Raw genomic sequence first — 24,560 nt, 5'->3', positions numbered from 1 at the left:
GAAATGAACATATTTGCAGCCTTCTTCTTCCCCCAGACTAGTCATCTGACTAGAATTACTGTATTTTTAATAAATAAATATAGAGGCATGAAGTATATGAATTTGAGGTATATATATGAAAGAATGCTAAGAAAAGGGGATACTTTAACACAGACTTGAAGGAAGAGAGAAAATTAGCTAGGCAAAGTAAGAGAGAACATATCCAAAAACCTAAGAAACCTCAAACACTTGAGGAATTCAAAGACAGCCCTGACAGGAACTTGAAGAGGCAGGAAACAGAGGCAGAATGATACTGGAGAGGCTAGCTACATGCAGATTCTGGTAGACCGTATTAAGGTGTGGCCCTTGATATTTAAAAAAAAAACAAAAAAAAAACAGGAAAAGGGGCACTTGGGTGGCTTAGTCGTTAAGCATCTGCCTTCAGCTCAGGTCATGATCCCAGAGTCCTGGGATCAACTGGGCTCCCTGCTCGGCAGGCAGGAAAGCTGCTTCTCTGTCTCCCACTCCCCCTGCTTGTATTCCCTCTCTCACTATCTCTCTTTCTCTGCCAAATAAATAAATAAAATCTTAAAAAAAGAAAAAAACGAAACAGGAAAAGACTCAATGAAGACTGTTAAACAGGTGAATAAAAACCGATCAAATAGGTGGGAGGGGGTGAGATAGGTAAAGGGGATTAACAGTACATTTATCCAGGTGAGTACTGGATAATGTATAGAACTGCAGGATACTGTACACCTGTAACTAATGAAAAACTGTATGTTAATTACACTGGAATTAAAATTTAAAAATTGATCAAACAGGGCACCTGGGTGGCTCAGTGGGTTAAGCCTCTGCCTTTGGCTCAGGTCATGATCCCAGTGTCCTGGGATCATGGCCTGCATCAGGCTCTCTGCCTGCCTCTCTGCCTACTTGTGAGCTCTCTCTGTCAAATAAGTAAATAAAATCTTTTTCAAAAATTAAAAAATTAAAAAACAAAAATTGATCAAATAAACAATTTTTATAAATTTTAGTGAGAAAATAAATATGTAAAAATCATGAACCCAAGAGAAAAATGGGCAAAATAATTAAACACAAATTTCACAGCAGCTCAAAAAATCCTTAAAATATGGGGGGAAAAATGTTCAACCTCATCAAGGTAACATAAATTAAAACCACAAGGAGATACCATTTCATAAATCACTGCTGGTGGAAGAATAAATTGAATCAACCTCTTTCAGAGTCTGGAATCAAAAATTCCTTTACTAAGTACATATCCTTGAAAAACTCTTAACCAATGATGTCACATGTACATGAATATTCAGTGTGGAACTGTCCATAATATTTGAAAACTGGACACAACCTAAACATACATTAATAGAATGGAACAATAAGTTGTACTGACTATTTTACAATATGGAAAATTAGTATAATACAGCTATACACATCACCATGATGAAGCTTACAATCTTAAGAGAAAAAAAAGAATATATACAGTATGATTCCATTTACTTAAGTATAAATATGTTAAATATTTTTCAGAGATATACATATAGATGGTAAAGCTATAAAGAAAAACAAGGTTGGGGTGCCTGGGTGGCTCAGTCAGATTAAGCATCTGAATCTTGATTTCAGCTCAGGTCATGACCTCAGGGTTGTGAGACTAAGCCCTTTGTCAGGAGTTGCGCTCAGAGTGGAGTCTCCTTAAGACTCTCTCCCTCTCCCTCTGTCCCTTCCACCGCCTCCCCAAAACAGGAAAGAAACAGGGGCGCCTGGGTGGCTCAGTGGGTTAAAGCCTCTGCCTTCAGCTCAGGTCATGATCTCGGGGTCCTAGGCTCGAGCCCCACATTAGGCTCTCTGCTCAGCAGGGAGCCTGCTTCCCCTTCTCTCTCTCTCTGCCTGCCTCTCTGCGTACTTGTGATCTCTGTCAAATAAATAAATAAAATCTTAAAAAAAAAAAAAAAGGAAAGAAACAAAAAGTAAGAAAATAAAATATTCATCTAAGTGTAGCTTGGAGAAAGGAAGAAAAATATGCTACAAGACAACACAGGACTGGCCTAGCTATATGCACAGAGGTTTTATTTTTACTGTTTTTTAAATTATGTATTTCAGTTTTCATCTGATCTTCTGTACACAAGCTAAATTTCACACTTCTTTAAATGGACTGAGAGCAATAACATATGTAAAGCTCCTAGGCAGCACCTAGCATAGAGAATGCATTTGATGGTAGAACCCACGCCCCATTTTGCTCTGTGACCTCTGTGCTGGTGATGACTAAACACAAGCTCCAGATTTCTCCTGTCACCTGCAGTTACTTCTCCTCCAGCACTGCTCCAACCTAAGAATCTCAACCATCCTCATGCCCTTAATGCTTCTCTTATAACCTTTGTTGTTACCTCTAGATTCTGGGAGGGAACTGACATTAGCGCACACTGACATTAGCAGCTAACTGACATAAGGAGTTATAATTCTACCAAACTTTATTCCTGTTACCCTTGATAATATCTAAATAGTGAGTTCCCGACCAACATGGACAAGCTCTTTTATCTTTCAGGTTCTGTACTGTGCCTGATACCAGACACAAGTAACCATATGCTGAATGATGAATAAATAAATACAAACATTATAGAACTAAGCTATTACCTGAAAATAAGATTAAAGTTTAAAATCAGGCTGGTGCAGGAGTCTCTGGGTGGCTCAGTCAGCTGGGAATTCACCTCCTGATTTCTCCTCAGGTCATGAACTTGGGGTCCTGGGATCCAGCCCCAGGTGAGGCTCTAAGCTCAGCAGGGAGTCTGCTTGAGAGTCTCTCTCTCCCTCCCTCCCTTCACCCCTCTCCCTCTTCTAAAAAAATAAATAAAATCTTTAATAAAAATAAAAACATGCTGGTGCTTATTCATATTCCCCAGGCCCTTTCATAGCACTGGGTTTTTAACTGATAAATAGTTGACATACAGTGTTTTATATTAATTTCATGTATTCAACACAGTAATTCAACAATTCTAGAGCCCCATCAGAGTTTTTTTTTTTTTTTTTTAAGGTTTTATTTATTGGGGCGCCTGGGTGGCTCAGTGGGTTAAAGCCTCTGCCTTCGGCTCAGGTCATGATCCCGGGGTCCTGGGATTGAGCCCCACATTGGGCTCTCTGCTCAGCGGGGAGCCTGCTCCCCTTCCCCTCTCTCTGTCTGCCTCTCTGCCTACTTGTGGTCTCTGTCTGTCAAATAAATAAATAAAATCTTAAAAAAAAAAAAATTTTATTTATTTACTTGACAGAGAGCACAAGTAGGCTGAGAGGCAGGCAGACAGAGGGGGGGAAACAGGCTCCCCACTGAACAGAGAGCCCAATGTGGGGCTCGATCCCAGGACCCCGGGATCATGACCTGAGCCGAAGGCAGAGGCTTAACCCACTGAGCCACTCAGGTGCCCCGCCCCATCAGAGTTTTAAAGAAGAATCTCTTAGCTGCTCAGGAACAGCAGAAAGATACCTCCAATGTTGCTTTGAAATCTCTGCCCACAAAAATAGTGGATTTGTAGTCATGGTCTGTATATAATAATCCTCAATCATTAGTAATTCTAAAACTGAATTTTAAAAAAATTCTGAATAAAAAATTTAGATCTTTTTTCAAAGTAACATAGATTATTAAAGTTTTCATTTTTTTTTTCAAAGATTTTATTTATTTATTTGACAGAGAGATCACAAGTAAGCAGAGGGGCAGGCAGAGAGAGAGGAGGAAGCAGGCTCCCTGCTGAGCAGAGAGCCGGATGCGGGGCTCGATCCCAGGACCCTGGGATCATGACCTGAGCGGAAGGCAGAGGCTTTAACCCACTGAGCCACCCAGGCGCCCCAAGTTTTCATTTATTTTTAAGTAACCTCTTCATCCAATGTGGGTCTCAACTTTATGACCCCAAGATATCAAGTCACATGGAAGCCAGGCGCCCCAATAAATTATTTTCTATTTCAGTTTTAACTATTATAATATAATTATACTTAAAATATACTCTGTATTATGCATGAAAATTGTTAATCCTCCACATAAACAAAACAATGATATTTAATAACATATGTAATATAAGAGCATGCTCTTACATTGGAAAACTGTATTGACATCAACAAGGCAGCCATTTATACTGCCCTTTATATACTACTTCCTCTGTCATGTGGCAGTCAAAAGGCTAAGTGAGATGCTTGCAGCAAAGAAAACAGTTTTGAAAGGTCATGCTACACAGATAGCCAGGATTTCTTTCACAATATCCTCACTGTCTACGGTAGACTATATGGACAATCTGACCACAGTTATTTTCTGAGTAAAAGCAAAAACCATGTTATCAAAGGATCAGAAACAGCAGGCACTCAACAATATGATCTTTATGAACATTTTTTTCTAACTGCATAAACATTCACTACACATAAAGAAAAAGAACCCTGAGGCAAAGACAAGAACTGGAGGAAGAGGAATTAGTAAAGACCGGAAGGCAAGTTTAAACCACTCAGTTTATTCACAGTGTTCATGTAACTTGATAAGAAGCTTCTAAAGTAAGCTTTTTTTTTTTTTTAAGATTTTATTTATTTATTTTAGAGAGAGAGAGAGAGAGAAAGAGTACAAAGTGGGCGAGGCAGCAGAGGGAGAGGGAGAAGCAGGCTCCCTGCTGAGCAAGGAGCCCAAGGCAGGGCTGAGTCCCAAGACCCTGGGATCAGGACCTGAGCCAAAGGCAGACATTTAACCAACCAAGCCACCTAGGCCCCCCATAAAGTAAACTTTTTGAAATTAAAACATGTCATTTACCAACAAAAAGCATAATTACAGCAATACTGAAGACAAGAATATGATCTACTTCAAAATTTACAAATCTTAATGACAATTACAACCATGGTGCAAAGCTTCAAAAACCACCGTTAAGAGGTATAATCCCATCAACATTTTTTCCCTTAATACTTACTGGTCTATCATTCATCTAAACAGACAATATCAGGGCGCCTGGGTGGCTCAGTGGGTCAAGCGGCTGCCTTTGGCTCAGGTCATGGTCTCAGGGTCCTGGGATCAAGTCCCGCATCAGGCTCTCTGCTTGGCGGGGAGCCTGCTTCCCCCCGCTCTCTCTGCCTGCCTCTCTGCCTGCCTCTCTGCCTACATGTGATCTCTCTCTCTGTCAAATAAATAAAATCTAAAAAAATAAAAATAAAAAAATAAACACAGTATCTTGGGGTGCCTGGGTGGCTCAGTTGGTTAAACGACTGCCTTCGGCTCAGGTCACGATTCTGGAGTCCCAGGATCAAGACTCGCTTGCATCAGGCTCCCTACTCAACAGGGAGTCTTCTTCTCCCTCTGACCCTCACCCGTCTCATGTTCTCTCTCTCTCATTCTCTTTCTCTCAAATAAATAAGTAAAATCTTTAATAAATAAATAAACAGACAATATCTTTCCTGAACTGTTACACAGACAATGTGTTAGTCAACAGCAAGATGAAAATTTCCCAACCTCCTTATAAAATTTCCAATCTCAGAAGTTAACAAGTATACTCTTTGCAGGGGGGCAGGGGGGAGTCATTCTAGATCATTTAATCATCTTGTCCTACCCTGGGAAATTATAGTTATTCCTGCCTACTAATCAAAACACAAGGTCCTAGTATATTAGATATCACAGCCAAGTTACACAGACGCAGTATCCATCAGTTTCTGGCAACATATTCTTTTTAAGCCTCCAGAACTTTAATTCTTGTGAGGCTCTCACTAAAATTTAACTAGAACACAACTTTCCTTATCCAGTTCTGATCCTATAGCAGAGCATAAGGATTTGTGTTACTTCTATAACTATTAAAAACAATCTATGATATACACTCCTCTAAGAAAATACGCATAATTGAAACATTCCACTACTCAAAACCAAAAGTAAACTACAAATTGTAACCCTTGTATATTAGTGGTGGTAAGGTAAAATGGTGCAACCACTGTGGGAGAATATGGCAGTTCCTCAAAAATTTCAACACAGACTTACCATTATCATCCAAAAATTCCACTACCCAAAAGAATTAAAAGCAGGGGGCACCTGGGTGGCTCAATCAGTTACACATGTGACTCCTGATTTCGGCTTGGGTCGTGATCTCAAGGTCAGGAGATCAAGCCTGACATCAGGCTCTGGGCTTAGCAGGAAATCTACTTGTCTCTCTCTCCCTCTCCCACTCCCTTTGCCCCTCGTACTCCACTCGCTCAAAGATAAATAAATCCTGGGACGCCTGGGTGGCTCAGTTGGTTAAGCGGCTGCCTTCCGCTCAGGTCATGATCCCAGCGTCCTGGGATCGAGTCCCACATCGGGCTCCTTGCTCAGCAGGGAGCCTGCTTCTCTCTCTGCCTCTGCCTGCCTCTCTGTCTGCCTGTGGTCACTCTCTCTGACAAATAAATAAATAAAATCTTAAAAAAAAAAAAGATAAATAAATCTTTAAAAAATTAAAAAAAGCACAACGGCGCCTGGGTGGCTCAGTCATTAAGCATCTGCCTTTGGCTCAGGTCATGATCCCAGGGTCCTGGGATCGACCCCGCATCAGGCTCCCTGCTCAGTGGGAAGCCTGCTTCTCCCTCTCCCACCACCCCTGCTTGAGTTCCCTCTCTTGCTATCTCTCACTCTGTCAAATAAAGAAAAAAATCCTGAAAAAATAAAAATTTTTAAATTATAAATTAAAAAAGCATTAAAAGCAGGGACTCACCCAGATATCTGTACACTCAAGTGCAAGTAATATTACTACCAATAACCAAAGGTCAAAAAAAATAAAATTTGGATAAACAAAATGTGGTATATACATACAATGAACTATTATCCAGCCTTTAAAAAGGATACAGTGACACATGCTACACCGTGGATGAACCTTGAGGACATTATGGTATGTGAAATAAACCAGCCACAAAAAGACAAATACTGTTTGATTCCACTTACATAAGCTATCTAGTAGAGGCAATTCATAGAGATAGAAAGTAGTACAATGGTTAACAGAGATTATTAGAGTGAGAGAGCAATGGGGAGTTACTGTTTACTGTAAAGTTTCAGTTTGGGATGATGAAAAAGTTCTGGAGATAGATAGTAGTGATGGCTACACATCCCTTTTATACTAAAAAATGTTTTATTGTGCACCCCCTTCTATTACCAGCACTTTGAGATACTCCAAACATCTGGCCTCACTGTTCACTAGCTACAAGTTACACCACTCAGCTATAGCTTTGTCTTTCACTCCTCCCACATCCTTACCTCTAGATCTACAGACCCATCACCACTCAAAAGAAAATGCAAAGGGTGAACACTGGTCTACAACTCGACTCAAGCAAGCCTCCTTTACCTTCACAATGTCAGCTTCCACTACCTCCTCCCTCACTGACCCCATTCAGGTCATACTGGCCCTCTTACTGCTCCCAGAATACATCAAGCACGGTCCAGTCTCAGAGCCTTTGTATTTAGGTGACTTCAGCCTGAAACTCTCCCCAACCCCTAATCCAAATATCTGCCTGACCTGTTTCTTTACTTTCTTTAGATCTGTCAGCTAAAATGTCACCTAATCAGAGAGGTCTTCCCTAACTACCCCTTATGAAGTAGTAAATCTATCCTATCAATATCCCCATCAATATCTACTTTTCTCTAATATATTTCCCTAATATACTTTTCTTAATAAGTCATCACCACCCAACACAGTATATATTAACTTATTATCTTCCCCATCCTCATGAGAATATCCATTCCATGAGAAAGGGACGTCTGTTTTTGTTCACTGTTGTAACCTTACCAGCTAGCACAGTTCTTGATATACTAGATATTCAAAAATATATACTGACTCAATCATGGCCCCCAGTCCCTTAATATACTCCCTTTTACCAAGCCTGAATCCTATAGATAATTCTTTCAACCACCAATGTCAAATTTCTCATTTCTATCCAGACAAGCTAAATTCACACTACCTGCCAGGTTATGCTAGCTTATCTTAAAATGGGCCTTTACTGACTGCTCAGCAATCCTTTCTGTTCTATCCTAGTGATCACATCAAGTTTCTCCACCATCATCTCTGGCCTGGTCAATTCTGGCCAACAGCCAGTTATCTGACCTTTCTGCTCCCCCTCTATTACTATAACCCATCTTTAATAAAGTAGCCAGAGAAATCATTAAAACATGTAATATACCAAGACATTTTTCTGCTTAAAACCTTCCTTAAAAAACTTCCTTGAATCTAGACTCCTTACCACAACCATGGGGACCAACACGGCCCAGTGCTACCTACTTCTTCAACTTCATCTCATGATACTATAGTCCTCTTCCATTCTGTTCTAGAGTATGCGACTTTTTTCTGATCCTCCAACACAATAAGCTTATTTCCACTTTGAGATTCTTACGTTAGCTTAATTTTCAAGTGACTGAATTTTTGTCTTTCACACCTTATCCTAATGTCACCTCCTCAGAAGTAACCACCCAGAAGTGCCTGGGTGGCTCAGTCAGTTAAGCATCTCCCTTCAGCTCAGGTCATGGTCTCAGGGTCCTGAAATCGAGCCCCACATCAGGATTCCTGCTCAGTGGAGTCTGCTTTTCCTTCTCCCTCTGTCCCTTACCCTGCTCATGCTCTAATAAATAAAATCTTTACAGAAAGAAAGAAAGAAAGAAAGAAAGGGTGTGTGTGGATGGCTCAGTCAGTTAAGTGTCTACCTTTGGTTCAGGTCATGATCCCAGTGTCCCCTGATCAAGCCCCAAAATGGGCTCCCTGCTCGGCAGGAAGCCTGCTCTCCCTCTCCTTCTCCCTCTGCCTGCCACTCCCCCTGCCTGTGCACACATTCTCTCTGTGTGTGTGCCAAATAAATAAACAAAATCTTCAAAAATAATTAACTAATTAATTAAAAGAAGTAATCACCCAGTCACTTTACCAAGAGGCTTGTTTTAAAATTCTCTTCATTATCACATTACAATTTGGTATTTTTCTGGTTCGTATTAATAACTGGCTCCATGAGAACAGATCTTATCTATACAAATACCTGGCACAAAGCACATGTTTAACAAATATTCAGTGAATTTGATGATTATAAAATTTTCCCTAAATATTTTCTTCTCCCAGGATCCCAACACCACTGCTAATTAACTATATGCCTAGCAGATAACCTCAATCCTTACCTTATTAAAAAAGTAAGGTAAGGAATTATACAGTTTTCTTCCTCTTTGCCTAAAAATTCCTTGATTTATTTTCTTCTATTCCTCTGGTTTCTAAGCAAAAATGTTGCTACTTTTCTGTAAGAATTACGTCCTTTACCCACGTCCTTAATCTCAAACCTATCTATCTCCTCCTGGCAATTAATCACTCTAATATTTAAACTACCAATGGATCACTCCCCTTTACCAAAAATATACTATGTGTTAATACAAAAATATCTATGTGGCTAAGTCCCCACAACCATACAAACTTCTTGAAAAACATTCTACTTTATTCTTTATGCTGTGTAGTTTGTAAAACCATTTACTTAACCTCTTACAATTCATCCTGGTCTACTTAATTTATTCTCTCAGTTATCAATAACCTTTTCTTTTTAAGAGACAGAAAGCGGAGAAGGGCAGAGAGACAGGGAGAGAGAATCTTAAGCAGAGAATCTTAACCACACCTAACACAGAGCCCGAAGAGGGGCTCAATCTCACAACCCTGAGATCATGACATGAGCTGAAATTAAAAAGTTGGTCACTCAACTGACTAAGCCACCTGGGTGCCCCTCAATAATTTCTTAATAGTTAAATTCAGTGATGCTTTCCAGGGTATTAAAATCCTTAATCTTTCTACAGCATCTCATCCCCCTAAGGAGCCTCCCTCTGAAATTCTTTCCTATGCTTCAAAGAAAGAAACCACATGATTCTGGTCTCCTTAATACTTTTCTTCTTATTTTTCCTTTATTGAATCTTTTTAACAACATCCACTCATTTACTAAAGGCATTTCCTAAAGTCCAGCACTTAACATTTTTCTTTCAGCTAGCACCCTGGAAATGTTACCTACTTTCACAACTGATACTTTATGTGTGGATTACTCCAAAATCTATTATATCCAGGTTAGGTCCTAAAGTATCTTTTTCTAATTTCCAGTCTTATATTCCCACAATTAAGGAGATATTCTAACATTTCCACCTATAATTTTAAAAATGTGTCTAACAAATTCATCATGTTACAGTTCCACCCACTAGATCATTAGTACCAGTCTTTCCTCATAGTTTCCTTACTTCTTCTGTTCATAGTATCATCATACTAAAATCTATCAGACCTCAAAATCTTGGATTCGTCTATATGACTCCTTTCTTCCATATTCTCTGCCAAATCTATTTCTCAAATCTCCGTTGTCAAATTAACTCAAGCAGGTAGTCATTATTTCACTTCTGCAGCCCTGATCACAGCTGTAATTAGCCAATTCATTTCATGAGTATTCGTTAAGCACTTAACTTGCCTGTAAGACAAAACCCAATATACCTAGCAAAATAAACCCAGGCAGGTAATGTCTGTCCCTGTTAACTATACTTATCATCCATGTATTAATCACTGGATGAGCCATGTAATTTGTCATCTAAACCAAAAGACTTAAAGACAAAAGAGGGAATTAAAAATAAGTGAACATCCCAGGGCACCTAGCTGGCTCAGTCAGTGGAGCATGTGACTCCTGAACGGGGGTGTGAACTTGAGCCCCACTTTGAGTGTCGAGATTACTTTAAAAAAAAGAAATCTTAAAGAAAACAGTTGGACATCCAGAGATGCAAGAGTGGTTCAATATTTGCAAATCAATCAATGTTATGTACCACATTAACAAAATGAAGGATAAAAATCGTATGATTATTTCAATAGATATAGAAAAAGCATTTGACAAAATTCCACATCTGTTCCTGGTAAAAACTCTCAACAAAGCAAATTTAGAGGAAACACATCTCAACATAATAAAAACCACATATGACAAACTCAAAGCTAACATCACACTCAATGGTGAAAAGCTGAAAGTTTTTCTTCTAAGATCAGGAGTAAAATAAGGATGTCCACCAATGAGACAAAAATAAATAAAAGGCATCCAAATTGGTAGGAAAAAGTAAAACTGTCACTACTTGCAAATGACAAGGTACAATATATAGAAAATTAAAAAAAAAAACCCTAAAGATTGCAATTAAAAAATTAATTGAGTAAATTTGAGGGCACAAAACTACTATACAGAAATCTCTTGCATTTCTATATGCAATAATGAACTAACAAAGAGATATTAAGAAAACAATCCCAGGGGCGTCTGGGTGGCTCAGTGGGTTAAAGCCTCTGCCTTTGGCTCGGGTCATAATCTCAGGGTCCTAGGATTGAGCCCCGCATGGGGCTCTCTGCTCAGGGAGTCTGCTTCCTCCTATCTCTCTGCCTACTTGTGATCTCTGTCTGCCAAATAAATAAATAAAATCTTTAAAAAAAAAAAAAAGAAAGAAAACAATCCCATTTACAAGTGTATAAAAGAATAAAATACCTAGAAATAAATTTATAAAAGACCTATAATCTGAAAACTATAAGACACTGATGAAAGAAACTGAAGACAGGATATGTGGGTAGCTCAGTCAGTTAAGCATCCAACTCTTGATCTCAGCTCGGGTCTTTATCTCAGGGGCATGAGTTCAAGCCCTGCGTTGGACTCCCTGCTCCACTTTAAAAAAAGTTAAAAAAAAAAAAAAAAGCCTTTAAAAATAAAGAAAGAAATTGAAGACAACAAAAATAAATGGAAAGATATACCATGTTTACAGACTGGAAGAATGAACACTGTTAAGATGTCCATGCTACCCACAGCAATCTACAGATTCAACGTAAGCCCTATCAAAATACCAACAGTATTTTTCACTGAACTAGAACAAATAATCCTAACATTAGTATGGAACTACAAAAGACCCCAAACAACCAAAGCAACCTTGAGAAAAAACAAAAACTGAAGTATCACAATTCCAGATTTCAAATTACAATACAAAGCTATAGTAATCAAAACAGCATGGTACTGGCACAAAAGTAAGACACAGATCAATGAACAAAATAAAAAGCCAAGTAATAAATTCATACTTATATGGTTAATCTATAACAAAGGAGGCAACACACAATGGGGAAAGGACAATAAATGGTGCTGGGAAACTGCACAGACACATACAAAAAAATGAAACTGGGCCACTTTCCCATACATTACACGAAAATAAACTCAAAATGGATTAAAGACCTAAATGTGAGACATGAAACCATAGAACCCCTAGAAGAAAACATAGGCAGTAAATTCTTAGATATCAAACTTGGCAGTATTTTTCTGGATTTGTCTTACCAAGCAAGGGAAACCAAAGCAGGAAAAAGGGGGAAAAAAAAAAAAGGTGGCAGTATGCCAAGATGAAAAGCTTCTGCACAGCAAAGGAAACCATCAACAAAATGAGAAGGCAACTTACTAAATAGGAGAAGATATTTACAAACTATATATGTGATAAGTAGTTAATATTCAAAATACATAAAGAATTTATACAAGTCAACACCAAGAAAACAATCTGATTTTTAAAATGGGCAGAAGCACTGAACAGACATTTTTCCAAAGAAGACAGACACACAGCCAACAGACACATGAAAAGATACTCAACATCACTGATCAGGGAAATGCAAATCAAAACCACAATATCACTTCACACTAGTCAGAATAGCTAGTATCAGAAAGTTACAAGAAGTATCAAACACTGGTAAGGATGTTAAGAGGGAATCCTGGTGCACTGTCAGTAGGAATGTAAATTAGTGAAGCCACTTTTGAAAACAGCATGGAGGTCCCTCAAAAAATTAAAAACAGAAATACCAGGGTGCCTGGGTGGCTCAGTTGGTTAAGCAGCTGCCTTCAGCTCAGGGTCATGATCCCAGGGTCCTGGGATGGAGCCCTACGTTGGGCTCCCTGCTCAGGAAGGAATCTGCTTTCCTTCTCACTCTGCCCCTCACCCTGCTGTCCTCACTCTCTCTCAAATAAATAAAATCTTCAAAAATAAATAAATAAATAAAAAGAAATGAAAATTTAAAAAGAAATACCATGTAATCAGGTAATTTCACTTCTGGATATTTACCAAAAGAAAACAAAAACTCGGGGCGTCTGGGTGGCTCAGTGGGTTAAGGCCTCTGCCTTCAGCTCAGGTCATGATCTCAGGGTCCTGGGATCGAGCCCTGTATCGGGTTCTCTGCTCGGCGGGGAGTCTGCTTCTTCCTCTCTCTCTGCCTGCCTCTCTGCCTACTTCTGATTTCTGTCTGTCAAACAAATAAATAAATAATCTTTAAAAAAAAAATAAGAAAACAAAAACTCTACTTCAAAAAGATATATGGACCCCTATGTTTACGGCGGCATTATTTACAGTAGCCAAGATATGGAAGCAGCCTAAGTGTCCACTGACAGATGAATGGATAAAGATGTGATATATATAAAATGCAATTATTACTCAGTCATAAAAAAAAGTGAAATCTTGCCATTTATGACAATATGGATGGACCTACAGGGTATTATTCTAAGTGATATAAGTCAAAAACAAATACCTCATGATTTTACTTATATGTGGAATTTAAAAACAAGCAAACAAAGAAACAGATCCCTAAATATAGAAGAAACTGGGGGTGGGTAGAAGGGAGGGTGGTGGCAAGGTATATGCAACTCTTAATTTTGGGACTGTGAGTTCAAGCCCCATGATGGGCATAGAGATTACTTAAAAAAATAAAAATAGGGGCCCCTCAGTGCCTCAGTTGTTAAGCATCTGCCTTCGGCTCAGGTCATAATCCTAGGGTCCTGGGATCGAGCCCCACATCTGGCTCCCTGCTCGGCAGGAAGCCTGCTTCTCCCTCTCCCACTCTCTCTGCCTGTGTTCCCTCTCTTGCTGTGTCTCTCTCTGTCAAATAAATAAAAATCTTTAAAAAAAAATAAAAATAATAAATAAAATAGTAAAGAACAATAAAAAATTTAAAAGGATAAAAACTGGAATGCCTGGGTAGCTCAGTCGGTTAAGCATCTGCCTTCAGCTGGGGTCATGATCCCATGATCCTGGGATTGAGTCCCACATCAACTCCCTGCTCTGGGGGGAACCTGCTTCTCCCTCTGCCTGCTGCTCCCCCGCTTGTGCACTCATTCTCTCACGCTCGCTCGCTCTCTCTCTCTCTCTCAATCTGACAAATAAATAAATAAATAAATAAAATCTTAAAAAAAAAAAAAGATAAAAACTAAGCCACGGGGAAAAAAAAAGTATAGCACAAAGAAAAACTGGGCGAATACAGAATGGTATTTGTCAATTATATCTCAAAGCTAGGGGAAAAAATTTGGCATTAATTGATCCACAAGAGTCTTAAACCAGGATACATGGTCACATTAACTAGAACTCAAGTACTTAGGAAAAATGATTGCTGCATCCTAAGCACATTCTACTTATTGATTTAATGAATGAATTAGAGATGAAATATTCACTTTATCACCTCCTCTTCACTCTTTATTTTCTACTGCAAACTTATTTTCAGCCACAAACACTGTCTTGAAAGGGGCTAACCATAACCTCCTAACTACCAAATCCGAGAAAGCTCCAAAAAGCTTCAGTTTTCAATTAACCTCTCTAAACAGCTTTCAACAATACTGTCCCCTCCTCTCTCCTTCAGGAAGCTGTTAACAATGGGGTAAACATAATCCTAATTATCAGACTATTTTAGAAGAAGGCCTAGGATTTCTACCTCTCCAACACAGAGATTAACTAAAAGATTAGAATCTAGGGGTGCCTAGCCAGCTCAGTCAGAAAAGCTTAACTATTCATCTCAGGGTCATGAGTTCAAACCCCATGTTGGGGGGTAGAGATTACCTAAAAATAAAATCTTAAAAAAAAAAATTAGACTCTAACCAATATTCACATTTTCCTTCTATTTTTCAACTTCCAGAAAACTGGCAAGTAATTAAAGATACAAATTGGACACTTACCTCAAAATGATAACCCCCATTTCAGTCTTATTTTAAGATATCAGATGATGGCATTACTTATTTTTTTAAACTGAAGTTTTTCATGAAGACTTTCAAATTAGAAGATACACTACAAAAAAGGGTGAAGATAAAAGGTATTAACACCTAAATGAGCTAAATTAAAAATAAAGTTGTTACTTGTATGACATGATAGCTTATAACTATATTTTTAAATATGGGGAAAAATATAAAAAACATATGAACCACAACAATAAAATTGTAGAGCATTAGAGCGAGAAGGGACCTAAGCAGACATCCTATACAACTATCTAAATCCTCTCATTTAGATCACCTTTTTGAAACCTCTTTTCTTTAACATGCTATTTCTTTCTACTTCTCAACTTATTCCTCTATCTACATCATAAGCTACTATCGATAGCTTATTTCACTTTCCCCCTTTCCTTCTTTTTTTTTTTTTTTTAAAAGATTTTATTTATTTATTTGTCAGAGAGAGAGACAGAGAGAGTGAGCACAGGCAGACAGAGTGGCAGGCAGAAACAGAGAGAGAAGCAGGCTCCCCACCAAGCAAGGAGCCCGATGTGGGACTCAACCCCAGGACGCTGGGATCATGACCTGAGCCGAAGGCAGCCACTTAACCAACTGAGCCACCCAGGCGTCCCATCCCCCTTTCCTTCTTTAATATAATATTTAAAGCACACACAATATACAGAAAGATGTATGCAAGCAAACAAGATGAATGCTATAAATCACCATCCCACAGAAGAATACTAATACCATTACATCTACCTACATGCTCCTCTCATCCCAACCTTTATCCTAAATAATTATTCCATTACTGTTTAAAACAGAACTTTGTCACTTAGGTGTATATTCCTAAATAATGGTTTGTTTAGGTTTGTATTCCTGGCTCCCTTTTTCAGCTTGATAAATTCATATGCTGATCGTCTTCAGAGATGTGAATTTTGTCGCTGAAATATTTTTCTAAGCTTTATCCATGTTACTTTTTAATTGCTCTGTAGTGTTTCATTACGTAAATATGCCAAAATGTATTTATCCATTCTGTTTTCAGGCATTTGGATGGCTTAAAGTTTTTTGCTATTATCAAGATTATTATACAACTTTCCAGGTGCACATGAACAAGAATTTCTTTAGGGTATGCTTTAAACCTAGACGTGGAATTGGTGGGTTACAGGACATGCAAATTCCCAACTTTACCAAAAATGCCAAACTGTCTTCCAACTGTATCACTCTACCAGCTCACCAGCAATATGTAAACTGATGACACAATCCTCTCCACTACCTACCTGGTGAAGTCAGATTTCTTAATTTGTGGCAATACAGAAAATATACTATGATTTCAGTCTGTATTACTTAATAAGGTTGAGGACCTTTTCATACATTTATTAATTATCTATGTTCCTTCTTGAATTCCTTTGTTCATAGTTTTGGCCATTTATATTGGGTTGTGTTTTTCTTACTTGACTTTATGTATCAGGACCAGGACTGATTACATAACCTGGAGGCCCACTGCAAAATTAAAAAGCAGGGCCATGGGATACCTGAGTGGCTCAGTCGGTTAAGCCTCTTACTTTGGGGATCAAGCCCCACGTCAGGCTCAGGCTCTGTGCTGGATGGGGATTCTGCTTGTCCCTCCCCTCTCTCACAGCCTCTCCCCCCACTCATGGTCGTATGCACTCTCTCTCAAATGAATAAATAAAATCGTTAAACAGCAGGGCCATTATTCAAAAATTAAGAATTTTAAGACAGTGATAGTTTAACATTAAAATAAGTACGGGGCGGGGCGCCTGGGTGGCTCAGTGTTTAAGCCTCTGCCTTCGGCTCAGGTCATGATCTCAGGGTCCTGGGATCGAGCCCCGCATAGGGCTCTCTGCTCAGCTGGGAGCCTGCTTCCTCCTCTCTCTCTGCCTGCCTCTCTGCTTACTTGTGATCTCTGTCTGTCAAATAAATAAATAAAATCTTTAAAAAAAAAATTGTTAAAATAAGTACGGGGAGAGGGGCTGCCTGGGTGGCTCAGTGGGTGAAGCCTCTGCCTTCAGCTCAGGTCATGATCTCATGGTCCTGGGATCCCTGCTCAGCAGGAAGTCTGCTTCTCTCTCTCCCTCTCCTGATGCTTGTGTTCCCTCTCTCACTGTGTCTCTCTGTTCAGCAGGGAGCCTGCCTCTCTGGATACCTGTGATCTCTGTCTGTCAAATAAATAACTAAAATCTTAAAAAAAAAAAAAAGTATGGGGCCCTATGTGACTGCACAGGTTATACATCCATGAAGGCAGCCCTGATTAGAACACTAATTCTTTAGTATATATAATTATTTTTTCCCAATTTGTAATAATTTTTTTCCAAGTTTGTTTATCATTTCATTTTCTTGATGGTATCTTTAATTTTTTAAATTTTTTTTTCTTTTTTTTTTAAGTAGGCTCCATATCCAGTGTAGAGCCCAACATGGGGCTTGAACTCATGACCCTGAGATCAAGACCTTAGTTGAGATCAAGATTGGGACATTTAGGGTGCCAGGGTGGCTCAGTGGGTTAAGCCTCTGCCTTCAACTTGGGTCGTGGTCTCAGGGTCCTGGGATCGAGCCCCACTTCGGGCCCTCTGCTCAGCGGGGAGCCTGTTTCCCCCTCTCTCTCTGCCTGCCTCTCTGCCTCCTTGTGATCTCTCTCTCTGTCAAATAAGTAAATAAAATCTTAAAAAAAAAACAAAAAGATTGGGACATTTAACCAACCGAGCCATACAGATGCCCCTATGGTGTCTTTGAATGAACATTAACTTTAAAACTACTAATCTTTTTTTAGTGGACCCTTCTGTCTCGTTGAAAAAAAATCCTATAGTCTTCACAAAGTTTTAGGCTTTGCTTTCTCATTTGAGTCCTAAATCGTGGGTGTTTCTCAATGATCAGTAAGCTCAAAGCCCTCTCTTCTCAGCCATAATGTCCCATTCTTCACTAATAAAATCTTAAGGGACCTTACGTCCTCTATTGATAGCAGCATCCTAATCACATCATTTAATTCACTTCTAGGCAAGCCTACTCAAATTGGACTAGAGCTTGTGCTACACACCAAGTCTGGAATTATATATATCTTCTCGGTAATACTCCAAGTCAGAAATTTTTTTGAAGATTTTATTTAGGGGTTCCTAGGTGGCTCAGTCATTAAGTGTCTGCCCAGAGTTCTGGGATCAAGCCCTACATCGGGCTCCCTGCTCAGTGGGAAGCCTGCTTCTCCCTCTCCCGCTTCTCCTGCTTGTATTCCCTCTATCACACTTGTCTCCAGGGGCGCCTGGGTGGATCAGCTGGTTAAGCAACTGCCTTCAGCTTAGGTCATGGTTCCGGAGTCCCAGGATCGAGTCCCACATCGGGCTCCCAGCTCCATAGAGAATCCGCTTCTCCCTCTGATCTTCTTCCCTCTCATGCTCTCTCTCACTCAAATAAATAAAGAAAATCTTTTTTAAAAATAAATAAATAAAAAATAAAGATGTACAAAAGGGAGAAAAAACTTGAAAATCTTCAAGTTTCATAAAATTAGGAGGAATTAAAAGAGCGGAACTGTTGATATAAAGGTTGAAAATCTTTTTCATTTTGTATCTTCAAAATAAAATCGTTAGGAAGCAAGTAATTCAATTACAGTCTTGGTTTCTTTGGGTAGTAAGGTCAATAATACTGTTTTCAAAATGAGAAGAATGTTGGGGCGCCTGGGTGGCTCAGTGGGTTAAAGCCTCTGCCTTCGGCTCAGGTCATGATCCCAGAGTTCTGGGATCGAGCCCCACAATGTGCTCTCTACTTTGTGGGGAGCCTGCTTCCTCCTCTTTCTCTCTCTGCCTACTTGTGATCTCTGTGTGTCAAATAAATAAATAAATAAATCTTTTAAAATAAAATAAAATAAAATGAGAAGAATGTTATAAAATAGACTTTAGATGATGCCAAAATATATCAAACTGCTTACTTTTCCAAAAGGGAATCAGTCAGCTCAAAAATAACAGCAATTTGCTGCTGCAGGATGTTGACAGGGAGGCAATGCATGCAGTGGGGCAGGGATATAAGAGAATTCTTTGAACCTCCTACTCAATTTTACTGTGAACCTAAAACTGCCAAAAAATGATGTCTATGAGGTAGTCTGCTTCTCCCTCTGCCCTTCCCCCTGCTCGTGCACACTCTCAAATAAATAAATAAAATCTTTAAATAAAAAAAATTTACTCTTAAAATTCCTACTAAAGCTTTGGGTAAAAACAATGTTATTAATAACCTTACACATGAAGATCTATTCTCACTGCTTTATTGTGAAAAGAAAGGAAAAATTCTAGACAAACACCCATTAAACTTTAAAAAGATGCAGGGGAAGATTTCAAAAGCTTATCCAAACACTGATAATGGCATATAAACAAACAAAAACCCCTACACAGAGTCTATCTCTAGTCCTTGTATCTCTAGTCCCTGTTCACGTAAGAGTACTTTTCTACAAAAACAAAAAAAAATACTATGCCTCAATCTTGCAAGTTATATTATAATTTTAGAGCTGGCTAAACTATTCTATTTAAGTAACAATGATTTCAACCTCCCAACGTGCACCCACAAATAAGCAAGCAAAACCGGGTGAACTCAAAAATCACTTCATGGTGTAAGTATTTCTCTCTCTCCTCCTTACCCCTTCCCACTGAATTCAGAGTACTCCTTGCATACTACCATGAAATCCTAGACCTACATCAAAGGATAAAGTAATGTAATTTCTACATTTTTATTTTTTTTACAAAATGCAATTAGAAGAGTCAAAAATATTCTTTAATACATAGTACCCAAGAACGAACCAGATTAAGACTGCTAGTGTAAAAGTGTTTGTCTGTCTTTCTTTTTGTTTAACAAATGGAGATTATATATTCTGGGTTTTTTTAAATTAAGTTTTTCGGGGCACTTGGGTGACTCAGCCATTAAGCGTCTGCCTCTGGCTTGGGTCGAACCGCGACCTGGGCTCCCTGATCAGTGGGGAGCCTGCTTCTCCCTCTCTCACTCTCCCTGCTTGTGTTCCCTGTCTTGCTATATCTCTCTGTCAAATAAATAAATAAAATCTTTTTTAAAAATAAATAAATAAAATAAAATAAAGTTAAAAAAAAAACCAATATAGCCAACAAGCATAGGGGGAAAATGGACACTCTCATTATAAAAATAAAAATTAAAACCACAGTAAGATACCACTTTGTATCTACCAAAAAGGGGAAAATTTAAAGAAACTAAGAATACCCAGGCTTGCTGAGAATGTGAGCAATGGAAATTAACATACCTTATGACATAGGAATTGCACCACAGACATACATCCAAAAGAACTATGTACACATTTCACTAAAAGATATTTACTAGAATGATAAATAAATGAAATAAAATAAAACTACACTGATACATCACTTTCCACATAGCAGGTATTTTTTGTCTGTTTATTTGTTTTAAGACTTTATTTATTTATTTGACAGAGAGAGATCACAAGTAGGCAGACAGGCAGGCAGAGAGAGAGGGACACAGGCTGCCACCGAGCAGAGAGCCTGAGGCGGGGGCTCAATCCCAGGACCCTGAGACCATGACCTGAGCGGAAGGCAGAGGCTCAACCCACTGAGCCACCCAGGTGCCCCTCCACACAGCAGTTTATCAAAAATCCCTGTTTGCCAAGCAAAGCACTTTCTAAAGATTTATTTATTTATTTGAGAGAGAGAGAGAGAAAGAGAGAGAGAACTCTCTTGAGCACCTGTTGGGGGAGTGCAGAGGGGCAGGAACAAAGAATTTCAAGCAGACTGCACTCTGAGCATTGGAGCCAGACAGGGGGCTCGATCTGAGGACCCTGAGATCACCACCTAAGCCGAAAACAAGAATCCAATGCTCAACGAATTGCACCACCCAGGCACTCTGACAAGGTACTTTCTTAGCAAGGCTGTGAAGAAATGCCTATTATCAGGGCACCTGGGTGGCTCAGTCAGTTAAGCGTCTGCCTTTGGCTCAGGTCTTGGTTGTGCTCATTCTCTCTCTCAAATAAATAAAATCTTAAAAAAAAAAAAAAAAAAAAAGATGGGTGCCTTGATGGCTCAGTTGGTTAAGCGTCTACCTTTGGCTCACATCATGATTCCAAGATCCTGGGATCAAGCCCTATATCAGATCCCCTTGCCCAGCAGAGAGACTGCTTCTCCCTCTCCCTCTGCCCCTGCTGGCTCTCTCTCATGCACACTCTAATAAATAAATGAAATATTAAAAAAAAAAAAAGCCTACTAGCCACAACAACAACGACAAAATGGTAATTACATGAATTGTGTGAAATGTAGTAACTAGCCTTCTGTGGTAAATATTTTGCTATATATACATATGTCAAATTATCACATTGTAAACCTTAAACTTACACAATGTTGTATGTCAATTAAATCTGAATAAAGCTTGCAAGGGAGAAATACACATTACCCCTTATAATCAATGGGAGAATCTGGGTCCAAACATAAGGGCATTTTGGCAATACCTATCAAAATTACAAAGATATATGGCCTTTGATTAGTAATACCACATCTGAATTTATTCCATAATTTTATACTTGCTTATGGGCAAAATGACACGTACAAGGTAATTCATGACAACACTGTTATAACGATCAACTGGGTGCCAGCGACCAACTGGATTTCGGGTCAGGTCATGAACTGGTCGTGGACGGAGCATTGCATTGGGCTCCACACTCAGAGCGGAGTCTGTTTGTCCCTCTTGCTCTGCTCCTTGCCACCCCCCATACTTGCTTGCATTATCTTTCTCTCTCTCAAATAAAGAAGAAGATGGAATCTTTAAAAAAAATTTTCTTTAAAAACTAGAAACCAGGGACGCCTGGGTGGCTCAGTCGGTTAAGCGGCTGCCTTCGGCTCAGGTCATGATCCCAGCGTCCTGGGATTGAGTCCCATATCGGGCTCCTTGCTCAGCAGGGAGCCTGCTTTACCCTCTGCCTCTGCTTGCCACTCTGTGTCTGCCTGTGCGCTCGCACTCTCTCTCTCTCTCTCTCTCTGACTAATAAATAAATAAAAAATCTTAAAAAAAAAACAAAAAACTAGAAACCAGGGGCACCTGGGTGGCTGGCTCAGTAGGTTAAAGCCTCTGCCTTCGGCTTAGGTCGTGATCCCAGGGTCCTGGGATTGAGCCCTGCTTTGGGCTCTCTGCTCAGCAGGGAGCCTGCTTCCTCCCCTCTCTCTGCCTGCCTCTCTGCCTACTTGTGATCTCTGCCTGTCAAATAAATAAATAAAATCTTGAAAATAAAGGAAAAAAAAGAATATGCAGCTTTAAAAAAAAAACAAAACAAAAACAAAACTAGAAACCACCCAAATGTCTACCAAGAGAGAACTGGTTAAATAAAGTATCCAAAAGGAAAACATACAACTTAAAAAAAAAAAATTATACATACTCTCCGGAAAGATTTTGTGAAGATTTCCATTGTTAAGAAACACAATATGTAAAGGGAACAGTAGGAAGACCAATTTGTAGAACAACAGAAATAATATGAGGGCTTTGGTGGGTTTTGGAGGGTAGAGATAGAAAGAAATAAGAATCTATGTTTTTATTGTCTTTCTTTACATAAAGAAACCCTAGAAGGATACATAAATAAAAAGTTTCCTGCGTGGGGTAAGTGTGCTGGAGGAATGAGGTAAACAGAAACAGGACTGACTGAGGGCTAGGGGTGGGAAGGTTTACACTGTTTAACTTTATAAAGTTGTTTTTTTTTTAATTTTTGTTTTGTTTTGTTTTGTTTGTTTATTTGAGAGACAGAGAGAGAACAAGTGGGGAGGAGAGGCAGAGGAAGAAGCAGACTTCCCACTAAGCAAGGAGCCCAATGTGGGGCTCAATTCCAGGACCCTGAGATCATGACCTGAGCCAAAGGCAGATACTTAACTGATGGAGCCACCCAGGCACCCTTAACTTTTTTATGTTTAAAAAGTTTTTAATCCCAGGGCACCTGGCTCAGATGGTTAAGCATCTGCCTTCAGCTCAGGTCATGATCTCCAGTTCCTAGCACTGAGCCCCACGTCGGGCTCCCAGCTCGGGAGTCTGCTTCTCTCTCTCCCTCTGCCTCTCCTTCTGCTTGTGCTCTCTTTCTCAAATGAGTAAATAAAATCTCAAAAAAAAAAAAAGTTTTTAATCCCAATTTAGGAATTGCTACTAAATACATCAGTAAACCAATAAACCAAAATGGGGTCCTAATACTATAAACATACACACATGATGACAGGAACTATCCCTTTACCATCTCTGTAACTGAGACCCCAGCATTGTCCAGCTACCTTACTGAAATCTGTAGGATGACTAGGTCCATCTGGCTTAAATCATCAGCCCAAGATCCCTTAACACTAGTATTCTAAAGATATTTTCTCTGTAATTCCATTTTGCTTCTCTTAGGTTTAAGGTCAACCTCTGCACACACACATACATATAAGTACATGTGTATATATGTATGTAGGTATATATATGTATGTATGTATGTGTATGTATTATACACACACACATATCTTGAGTTTCTTTAGAACAAAAGCCTCACCTAAGGTTTCTCACTCACCTATTGAGTCCAGAGGTTAGTCTTTCCTACTAACCAGGAATTCACCCCAACAAATAAGTCACAGTCTAATAAATAAGGGAACCTACAAAATGAAACCATCCAGGGGCGCCTGGGTGGCTCAGTGGGTTAAAGCCTCTGCCTTCAGCTCAGGTCATGATCCCAGGGTTCTGGGATCGAGCCCCGCATCGGGCTCTGCTCGGCGGGGAGCCTGCTTCCTCCTCTCTCTCAGCCTGCCTCTCTGCCTACTTGTGATCTGTCAAATAAATAAATTAAATCTTTAAAAAAAAAAAGAAACCATCCAGAATTTGCCAACCAATGATATCTCCTCCTTAAACAATGAGATATCCCCTATCATGAATTATCCTCCTTAACGAATTCTATCATCTACCACTCATTTACCTAAAATGCAAAACACTATGGTATCTATTAAGTTGCTGCTCATTCCAGCACCCTGTCCATCAGGCTAACTCCTATGCACCTGTACCAATTCAGGTGACATTTTCTCTAGAGCCCTTTCCTAATTCCCAAAGGCTCACTTGCATGGGATCCTGCTGTAACCTGTGACAGTATATTATTAGCTTTAAATCATTACATTACAAATATTAGTTTGCTTATCTTCCCTACTGGACTGTGAATCCCTCAGGACAAAGAGAGAGTCATATTCATATTTATAATCCAAATACTTAGCAAAGTGCGTTTACAAATGGCAGGTAATCAAAAGGGCTCACTGAATGAATTAAAGAAACTACATATGTAGGCAAACTGTGAGCATGGTTGAAATCCCACTTAATATTCTCTTAGCCCCAAAGGCAATTTACTTCATTCACTCCCTGCTTTGAAGGAAAAAACAACTCCAGTAACACTCTTCCTTACAGAAATATCTTATATTAACATGAAACAATTAAAAATATCTCAATACTGGTCAACTAATCTTCGACAAAGCAGGAAAGAATATCCAATGGAAAAAAGACAGCCTCTTCAACAAATGGTGCTGGGAAAATTGGACAGCCACATGCAGAAAAATGAAATTGGACCATTTCCTTACACCACACACGAAAATAGACTCAAAATG

The 24,560-nt window shown here is 39.2% G+C and overlaps 1 protein-coding gene across 1 annotated transcript in view; it reads right to left on the bottom strand.

The window, feature by feature from the left end:
• Nucleotides 1-24,560, bottom strand: part of PIK3CB (phosphatidylinositol-4,5-bisphosphate 3-kinase catalytic subunit beta) — a 194,947-nt gene that overhangs the window by 142,914 nt on the left and 27,473 nt on the right. Inside the window, exon 2 of the mRNA XM_080798202.1 lies at nt 14,923-15,031. The gene's annotated coding sequence lies outside the window, so the exon portion shown is untranslated. The remainder of the gene's footprint in view (nt 1-14,922; nt 15,032-24,560) is intronic.

The sequence above is a fragment of the Martes martes genome, assembly GCF_963455335.1.
Source record: "Martes martes genome assembly, chromosome: 1".
Classification (NCBI taxonomy): Eukaryota; Metazoa; Chordata; class Mammalia; order Carnivora; family Mustelidae; genus Martes; species Martes martes.
The sequence above is the reverse complement of the archived record's forward strand: the minus strand, read 5'-3'. Positions and strand labels throughout refer to the sequence as shown.